General features: G+C 52.7%; 1 pseudogene; it reads right to left on the reverse strand.

Annotated features, from left to right (window-relative positions):
* Positions 1–7,780: 7,780 nt before the first annotated feature.
* Positions 7,781–9,257, reverse strand: LOC147977906 (anthocyanidin 5,3-O-glucosyltransferase pseudogene; annotated as a pseudogene).
* Positions 9,258–9,968: the final 711 nt, after the last annotated feature.

Genomic DNA, 9,968 nt, shown 5'->3' on the forward strand with positions numbered 1-9,968 from the left:
TTTTTCACAATCTTAGGGGGAGGACCGGCATGATTCAAATGAGTGGAAGGAACCGGTCCACCATAAACAAGTGGTGGTTCCACATGGGCAAAGATGCCGGTGCCATTCTTGCCACTAGAAGAAGGAGCCTTTTCACTACTAGCTTCCCCCTTGTCGGGGATAGCATCCATCACCTTGTTGGCGGGATCACCCACTTTCAACGGTGCGGTGGATAGTTTAAGCCCCTCAAGAAATTTAGTAAACATGCTTTCGACTTCGGTCGTCATGGAGGTTTTCAATGTCTCCAAGGCCACATTGAACTCCTCACGAGAGACCGAAGTTCCCCCATCTCCCGTAGACGAGATCGGATTCACACCGGAGTGTTCCTCACACCGTCTACGGTATCAACCATACTCTTTGGACGGTAAAGTCCTTAATAAAGAGACGAGGCTCTGATACCAATTGAAAGGATCGATATGGTTGACTAGAGGGGGGGTGAATAGGCAACTAACAATTTTTAGCTTTTCTTTAACAAGTTAAACTTTGCATCAAAATAGATTGTCTAGAAATGCAACTAGGTGAGCAACCTATATGATGCAACGAGGATAGGTACACAAGCAAGCAAGAGATATGAAACAAGTAAGCTTGCTTAAATAAAGGCACGAGATAACAAAGAGTGGAGACGGTGGAGACGAGGATGTGTTGCCAAAGTTCCTTCCCTTTGAGAGGAAGTACGTCTCCGTTGGAGCGGTGTGGAGGCACAATGCTCCCCAAGAAGCCACTAGGGCCACCGTATTCTCCTCACGCCCTCACACAATGCAAGATGCCGTGATTCCACTATTGGTTCCCTTGAAGGCGGCTACCGAACCTTTACAAACAAGGTTGGGGCTCTCTCCACAACTTAATTGGAGGCTCCCAACAAAACCACGAAGCTTCACCACAATGGAATATGGCTCCGAGATGACCTCAACCGTCTAGGGTGCTCAAACACCCAAGAGTAACAAAATCCACACAAGAAAGTATGGGGGAACCAAATATCCTTTGGTGGAAGTGTAGATCTAGGTCTCCTCCTTCAATCCCTAGCAAATCAACAAGTTTGAGTGGCTAGAGAGAGAGATCGGGCAAGAGAGCTTGAAGGGCATCAATGGTGGAGTGAGAGAGGTCAAAGGTGGGAGTGCTAGGTGGGAGAAGCTCCCTTATATAGTCACCCTCAATTTCCAACCGTTACTGTGATTTTAGCACTGCAATGGTACAACCGGTCCTCGTCCCGGTACAACCGGGACTCACGGTGTATCTGCAGAACCCTACCAAGCGGTACAACCGGACCAGGGGGGCGGTAGTACCGGCTAAGAAAAATAATCGGACTAACCGCCTGGCCACCGCACAAACACCGCATCAAAACAGGAGCTTGACCGGTACTTGGGCGGTGCCTGGCCGGAACAACCGTATGGCCTTGAGCTCTTGGGTGGCTAAGTCCTGAGCGGAAGAACCGCTCGGACCACCGGTGGTACCGGTCATCGTGGAACGACCGGACCAACCGGGCCACTACCGCCTAAGAACCGCATCAAACCAGAAGCGAGAGCGGTACTTGAGCGGTGCATGGACGGAACCACCGCCCCAGCTGTTGCAGAGCATGGTGGCGGTACCACCGCCCGGAGGCAGCAGTACAACCGCTTGAGCACAGCTGGTGAGCGACAAGACCCAGCGGTACAACCGCTCCAGAGAGCGGTACAACCGCTGGGCAGAAACAGTGAGCAGAAAAGAAAAGAGGGGAAGAGGCAAGGAAAACTCTCTCTCACACACACACCTGAGGAAGGCAAAGAGAGGGTGAGAAAAGTGTACGTGAACTGATTCCCCCAGAGCTTCCTAATGAGGATTCCCTCTTGATAGTACGGGTACTCTACGACCAAAGAAAATAAAACCGTAGAGGACACGTCTTCGATCTTTTCCTTCGAGAGGTAATAGCAATCCGATGTAAGCCTAAGCATCGAGAACCTGAAACATAAAGCACACGTTGAGACCACTAAGGGTTGTCATCATCATCCAAAACATAAAGTAGGGAAATGCCCTTTCAGTAGGGGAGTTGGCGGGCGACACAGGCGACCTCCAGCGAGGGACTTGGGTGGCGGGGAGGAGTCCTGCTGGCTCCGGCGAGCTGCTGGTTGCCGGCGACGGTCGCGGTCACGGACGAGGGGGTAGGCGCTGGATTTGGCGAGGAGGCGGAGTTCCATCAGCGATGCGCGCTGGGACTTGGCAACAGTGTGCTACCTCTTGAGTTTGCGTTGGATTTCCCTGAAGAGGAAAGGATGATGGAGCAGAGTAGCGTAAGTATTTCCCTCAGTTTTTGAGAACCAAGGTATCAATCCAGTAGGAGGCCACGCTCAAGTCACTCGTACCTGCACAAAATGATAGCTACTCGCAACCAACGCGATTAGGGGTTGTCAATCCCTTCACGGTCACTTACGAGAGTGAGATCTGATAGATATAATATTTTTGGTATTTTTGGTATAGAGATGCAAAGTGAAAAGTAAAAGCAAAACAAGATTAAAGTGATGGAGATTGATATGATGAGAATAGACCCGGGGGCCATAGGTTTCACTAGTGGCTTCTCTCAAGAGCATAAGTATTCTACGGTGGGTGAACAAATTACTGTTGAGCAATTGACAGAATTGAGCATAGTTATGAGAATATATAGGCATGATCATGTATATAGGCATCACGTCCATGACAAGTAGACCGAAACGATTCTGCATCTACTACTATTACTCCACTCATCGACCGCTATCCATCATGCATCTAGAGTATTAAGTTAAAAACAGAGTAACGCCTTAAGCAAGATGACATGATGTAGAGAGATAAATTCATGCAATATGAAATAAACCCCATCTTGTTACCCTCGATGGCAACGATGCAATACGTGCCTTGCTGCCCCTTCTGTCACTGGGAAAGGACACCGCAAGATCGAACCCAAAGCTAAGCACTTCTCCCATGGCAAGAACAACCAATCTAGTTGGCCAAACCAAACGGATAATACGAAGAGACTTGCAAAGATAACCAATCATACATAAAAGAATTCAGAGAAGATTCAAATATTATTCATAGATAGACTTGATCATAAACCCACAATTCATCGATCTCAACAAACACACCGCAAAAAGAAGATTACATCGAATAGATCTCCACGAGAGAGGGCGAGAACTTTGTATTGAGACCCAAAATGAGAGAAGAAGCCATCTAGCTACTAACTATGGACCTGAAGGTCTGAGGTAAACTACTCACACTTCATCGGAGGGGCTATGATGATGTAGAAGCCCTCCGTGATGACGGCCCTCTCCGGTGGAGCTCCGGAACAGGCCCCAAGATGGGATCTCGTGGATACAGAAAGTTGCGGCAGTGGAATTAGGTTTTTGGCTCCTGTTCTGATCGTTTTGGGGTACGTAGGTATATATATAGGAGGAAGGAGTACGCCGGTGGAGCACCGAGGGGCCCACGAGGCAGGGGGCGCGCCCTAGGGGGGTGGGCGCGCCCCCCACCCTCGTGACCGCCTCTTTGACTCCTTGGAGTAGGGTCCAAGTCTCCTGGATCACGTTCGGTGAGAAAATCACGTTCCCGAAGGTTTTATTCTGTTTGGACTCCGTTTGAATTCTGTTTCTCCGAAATACTGAAATAGGCAAAAAAACAGCAATTCTGGGTTGGGCCTCCGGTTAATAGGTTAGTCCCAAAAATAATATAAAAGTGGAAAATAAAGCCCAATATAGTCCAAAACAGTAGATAATATAGCATGGAGCAATCAAAAATTATAGATATGTTGGAGACGTATCACAGGGCGACGGCTTGCGCGGGCTCGGGGCGACGAGGAGTACGAGGGTGACACGATGGCTGGCGACGGACTCGGCACGACTTCGGTGAAAAGATGAAGCGGGGAGGTCGCGGAGGTGAGGATCCACGGTGGCTGCGAGCTTGCCGGCGGGGACGAGCGCAACTCCTCGGGGCTTTCCTGCGAGACGAGACAGAGACGAGAGAGGGATTTGAGAGAGAGAGAGAGAGAAAAGTAGGAGAAGGAAGGGAAGAGAGGGCACAGGGCTCATCTGCGGCGTCCGGAGCTGCTGGTGGACAAGGTTGGAGGGAGAGGCAGACGCGGCAAGGCAGGGTATCCACCGGAGGACGAGCTTGGGAGGCAGCTCGCGTCGCTGTGGCAGGAGGCTTGGCGCGGGATGCTGGTTCAGTTAGCCAGCGGCGGGACTGCAATAGTTGTTGTTGTGGCCGACGGCGACGAGCTCCGGCTCGAGGAGAAGGCCGAAGCGCTAGGGATAGAAGGGAAGGCGCGCAAGGGTGGCTGGGGTGGTTGGTTGGGTACGGAGAACAAGGTGGAAGTGGCGATGGGATTTGGTGGGGATCTGGATTGGGAGGAGTCGGTGAATCGAGAGGGGAGCGAGCTGTGCACTGGTTGGTTTGGAGTGGATCCCAATGGGAGAAGGTGGGTGGCAGCGCAGCGATGAGATAGGAGGAGGAATTCTAGGGTTTTTCCAAAATAGGTATGGGGTGGACTATATATATAGTGGAAGGCGGATGATTTGGATCACCCGATTTAGATAAGACGGTCGAGAATAGATAGGTTAGGGAGCCTAATTAACAAAACAGAGATGTTTTGTAGACGTTTGAGGATGATCCGAACCCAGCGGTGACGACTGTCCGGGTCGGGTCTGGGACAGCTTTCGGACGCGCGCGCGAGGAGGTCCGGTGCACTGTGCAAAGAGGGGTAGGCATGGGCCTAGGTTAGTCCAAAATTGGAAGGAGGGGTCTATAAATAGCAAAAAGGGATTAGGGTTGGGGGGTTTTCATCCGTTTTCAGACCCTCGGATTACGATCGGACGGCTCCGGACAGAGGGGGGACTAGGTGGGCTGAGAAGAGAGGCCTCGGGCTGAGAGGAGAGAAGAGAAGTGAGGCCCGGCGACTGTTTCGGAGACCGAAACGTCCGGCGAAAATACCGGCAACGGTGCCGCTATATATTTAACGGTTGGGCTATCAAACGAGCTCCGAGTGGCACGAAACTTGACAGACGGTCTACCGGTAGTAAATCAAGGCCGCTTGGCAAGTCTCGGTCCAATCTGAAAACGTTTAACACCCGTACACGAAAAGAGGTAGAAAGGGACACCGGAGGACATATGAGCACCGGAATGCAAAACGGACAACGGGGAAAATGCTTGGATGCATGAGACGAACACGTATGCAAATGCAATGCACATGATGACATGGTATAAAATGCATGACACGCAAGCACATGACAATGCAACAACAGCGAATAACTGGAAGACACTTGGCACATCGGTCTCGGGGCGTTACAATCGATCTAAATCTGAAGAGATTTGTGGCAGATTGATGCGGCTGGAGCTTGAAGGCTAGCAGGTCGGCGGTAGATGCTCTCTAGCTTGTGGGTGTTTGCTGGCCGCCGTCCGCATGTGGCCGCGTCACTCGGCCGTCCGTTGCAGTGCTCCTTGCCGGTCGTCAGTTGTGTCGTTCCGTGTGAGAGAAGGGGATGAACGGATATGGGTTCGGTTTTTTGTGACGTTCGGATAATTAAGCTACAGTAACTCTCTACTAATGATGCCATGTCACCACGATCACTGTTGACAAACTCGCGTTGATTCAGACCCCGTTCAAATATAAATTTAAAATCAAGTCAAACTACAAAAGTTTTCAAATGTCAAAACTAAAATGTTCACGATGTGGAAAATAATCCCTAGATATTTACCATGTTGAAACCCATATTTTAAAAGGTTCTAAATGCCCTTAAATGATTAAAACGGGGGCTTAAAATAATTATTTAATGCCTTTTAATTTATAAATATTATTAAACCATTTTATGTTTTATCCAAACTAATTGTGGATGTGGCCTAGTTTATTATGCTATTTGAGGCACAAGTTTTGTAATTGTAAAACTAAAACAAAAGAAACAAAAAATGAAATCAGAAAACAAATAAAAAGAAAACAAAAAGGGTTAAGAAAAGGAAAAAAAGGACACATGTGCACTAGGCCTAGTGCACTCCTCAATCAGGACGCCTGCTGGGTTTGAGGCTGCCGCAGCCACCTGCCATCAATCCATCTTCAGAGTTGTACTGTTGCATGTACCGTGCTAGGGCTCTCTGCCATCGATGCCACCACGACGCCCGACACCGTCGTCCTCCTGCGCGAGTCCATCCTCCCACAGCAAACTCCGAATCTGCACTGCGCCACGTTGTCAAGATCCGTCGCCGTCAGTGTGTAGGATGAAGCACCGCTCCACCAAAGAATCCGTCCTCTGGTTCCTCGATCACGTGTGTACCTCCAAGAATGGCACCCCCAAGGGAGGAACGACACCAGAGCGCCGTCGTCATCCGATCATCAGATCTAGGGTTTCCCCCGGAGGTAGCAGAGAGTGGCCTTGAACTTCTCTGCGGCGATGCCTTCAAGAAGGGAATGACGCAGATAGCGCCGTCACCGCCGGCCTTAGCGGAAGCCGAAGGCAAGTTTTCACCCAGATCAGTTCGAAGAGATCCAACTCTCGTGCACGGGCTGCCGTCACTACCAGCACCACCAGGCAGACCCTGGAATACCGGCAGATCAGCGAGCCGCCGGCACCACCGCATCCAGATCGCCGGCCACGCCAGGCCGCCGCCATCCCCCACGCCGTCCGGGTCAGAGTCGGAGCCGCCGACCGCGCACAGGGACCACCGTCGCCTGCACGCCGGAGCGCTGCCGTGAGCCCAGCGCCCACCACCGCTTGCCGAAGCCAACCTCCGCCCGAGCACTGGCGCCACCGTGGAGCCATCAGATCGGGGAGGAAGACATCACGCGCCGACCACCCTCGCGGACCCCGCCGCACGCCCGAGCGCCGGTGCCACCGCGGCGCCATGAGATCGGGAGGAGGAGGAGCCCGCGCCTCGCCGCCCCGTGCAGACCACGCCGCCGCCAACGCCGCGCAGGGGATCCCCACCCAGATCTGCCGGCGGCCCGACCTGCCACCGCGAGGGCCGACCGTCCCACGCCGCCCAGGAGCCTCGTAAGGAGGGAGGGAGCCCTGCCGCCGCCGACGCACGCGCGAGCTTTGACCGGCTGTGTCCCCTGGCGGCAGCGACGGAGAATGAAGGCAAGAAAGGGGAGCGGCGGCGGCGATCTGGGGTTTCGCCCAGGCTCGCGGGAGCGGCACGGAGGACGGTTCTCTGTGTTCTGCTCTCGCCGTTTGTGAACATTTACGCACACTATTATATATGGAATTATAATAAGGAACGTGTTCTAGCAGACTAGATCCCTTAGTTGTAGATGCTCTTATGTCACAGTCGCAATGTCACATAAATTCTTGCTTAGCGCAAAATGCAAGCTAAGAAACATATGAGCACTAACTGTCTAACTTTCAAATAAAAGGAAATGTGTATTGCTAAGTCTCCGCCGTTTGTTTTTCTTTAGTCTCGGTCGACACCGAGAGGCGAGAGCTGCCGACCCGATTTTAGGTTCTGTGGAAAAGATTACATTGTTTTACAGTACTTCCTCTGTCTCATAATATAAAAGCGTTTTTGACATTACACTAGTGTAAAAATGATCTATATTATGGGACGAAGGGAGTAGTATGTGAATACACATTGCAACACACTGAATATTTTAAATAAAAATCTTAGTCGACTTGTGAAACGCGACTTAGACGGGTAGACAGGATAAACAAAACGATCACTGACATATACCGTATGCAACATATACCGTATGCCAGGTTCATTCATCAATGTAAACTTCCCCAGCGCCAAGATCATATGGCAAAATTCCGTAAAAGAGATCATGCATCGCTGAGTCCCATGGGGATCCCTTCCCCAGTGCGTGCCCGATCCTGAAGGCTGGCCACGTCCGCCAAGAACTGGGCAAACGCCAGGCGTGACGACCCGCCGTCGTTGCAAGCCGCCGCCGAGGCTTCCTTATGCGCCTCGACCCGTGCACTGAGCTCTCTGCCCTCCTCGGACTCCATGACAAGCCGTACCTTGCCCTCCACCTCGCCGGCCTTGACCAGCCCCTGCTGCCACCCGACCATCTCCACGGCGATCCCCATGTCCCCAACCATGAATATCTTGTTCATCTTCTGCTCCGCGTACAACGGCCAGCACAGCATCGGAACCCCCACCGTGACGCTCTCCAGCACCGAGTTCCACCCGCAATGCGTCACGAACGCCCTGGTGGCCCTGTGGCGGAGCACGTCTAACTGTGGCGCCCACAGCTTGACGACGAGGCCACGACCACTGGTGCGCTCCATGAACCCGTCTGGCAGGAGAGCGTCGAGGTCCGGGTCGGCATTGGGGTTGAACGGCTTCTCCATGTCGTGGACCGGTGCTCGCACGACCCATAGGAAGCGGTGGCCGGACTTTTCAAGGCCGACGGCGATCTCCCTGAGCTGCTCCTTGGAGTGGCTTTCTGCGCCTATGCTCCCGAAGCAGAGGAACACCACGCTGCGGTCCGGTTGGCCGTCTAGCCAGACAAGGCACTCGTGCCGCTCTTTTGCCTCGGCGATGGCACCGACAAACGGACCAACGCAGTACACCGGAGGCAAAACCCGGCCGGGGACACACCGTGGGTCCCTGAGAGCCGCCACCCCCCGAGCCTCCAGCGACTCGAACGTGTTCACCAGCGTGCCATTGGCCTCCATGATCCAGCACACGGAGCCCATCGTCGCCTTGTATGTTTCACTCTCCGGGTCCTCGAGCATTTCGGCCAGTAAGTGCGAAGCCGGCATGGGTGGAAGGCCGAAGAGGTCGATAGGGTTGTCTGCTAGCTCCCCGAAGCTCGCCCCGCCCTCTGGAAGGAGCGTAGGAAGCTGGGAGAAGGCGGCGAGGATGGAGGCGCTGCAGGTGAACAAGTTGTAGCAGGGGATCCCGAGCCTCTTTGCGACGACGACCGCCTCGCTGGACAACGAGTCGACGACCACGGCGTGAGGGTGCATAGAAGAGAGGAAGTCGTGCAGGCGCTCGTTGTAGCGGCGCAGGAAGTCGAGGTACCTGGGGATGAAGTGTATGTCCAGGGTTAGTTTGGGCGGGTCCTCCACACCTGGGAGCGTGTGGAAGCTGACGGACGGCATGGAGGCGGCGACGCGGGCGACGACCGCGCTGAAGACGATGTCTTCCATGACGCTAGGATCGATGAGCGCCACGGAGACGGCGTAGCCGTGCTCGAGAAGGCGGGCGGCGAGCTGCATCATCGGGACGAAGTGGCTCACGGCGAGGCCGGGGTAGAGAACGACCGTCTTCTCCATGGGCTATCTGTGACGCTGGGGCTGGGAGGATAAACTTGTGAGGACGCAGTATTAATTGATGCTTCAATCGATGGTTGCCAGATCCAAAATCTCTCACTTTCCACAGCTTTTGTAATCAGAAGTTTTAGTATGGTCCCAGTTTTGTCATATGAAATACTGTACCTGGCTATGTCAATACCGACAATAAGAAGAGCCAGGAGCAAGCATGCGAGCCGCTCCGGCGTTAGACGCGTGTGACGCATGTGTAAATATTACGTACATATATACTGGGACGTACGATCAGGTTGCCGGCGGCATCTCGTCTCGACAGTTGGAGTATCATGAACCGTAGACGTCGACATATCGCCCTCGTCGTTGATCTGCCGCCGGCAACATATTACTTTGTTGTCGCTCAACCTGAATCCATATATGTTTGTTACAGCCGCATCAGCCAATTTTTTTGGGATGTCGATATCTATTAATTATTTGATTGAAGGCAATGCTCATCTGGATCGGATTGAACGGGAGATGGGTTCCGCCGGCCTACACGATGGATCTGGGCGTGCGTCTTCTCTGTGCAAACTGCAAAGCATGCATGATGCATACCTACTCAACCGTTGCCAGAGATTACCTACACGATGCAATGGACTGCAACTATGTGACATGGGGCCCTATTTTTTTTTCCTGGATAGAGACATGACGATCTAGATGGATGCGGCCTGATTTATATCCAGCATGCAACAA

Source organism: Triticum urartu, chromosome 3A (genome assembly GCF_056163025.1).
Source record: "Triticum urartu cultivar PI428250 chromosome 3A, HENAU_Tu73, whole genome shotgun sequence".
In the NCBI taxonomy this organism is placed as follows: domain Eukaryota; kingdom Viridiplantae; phylum Streptophyta; class Magnoliopsida; order Poales; family Poaceae; genus Triticum; species Triticum urartu.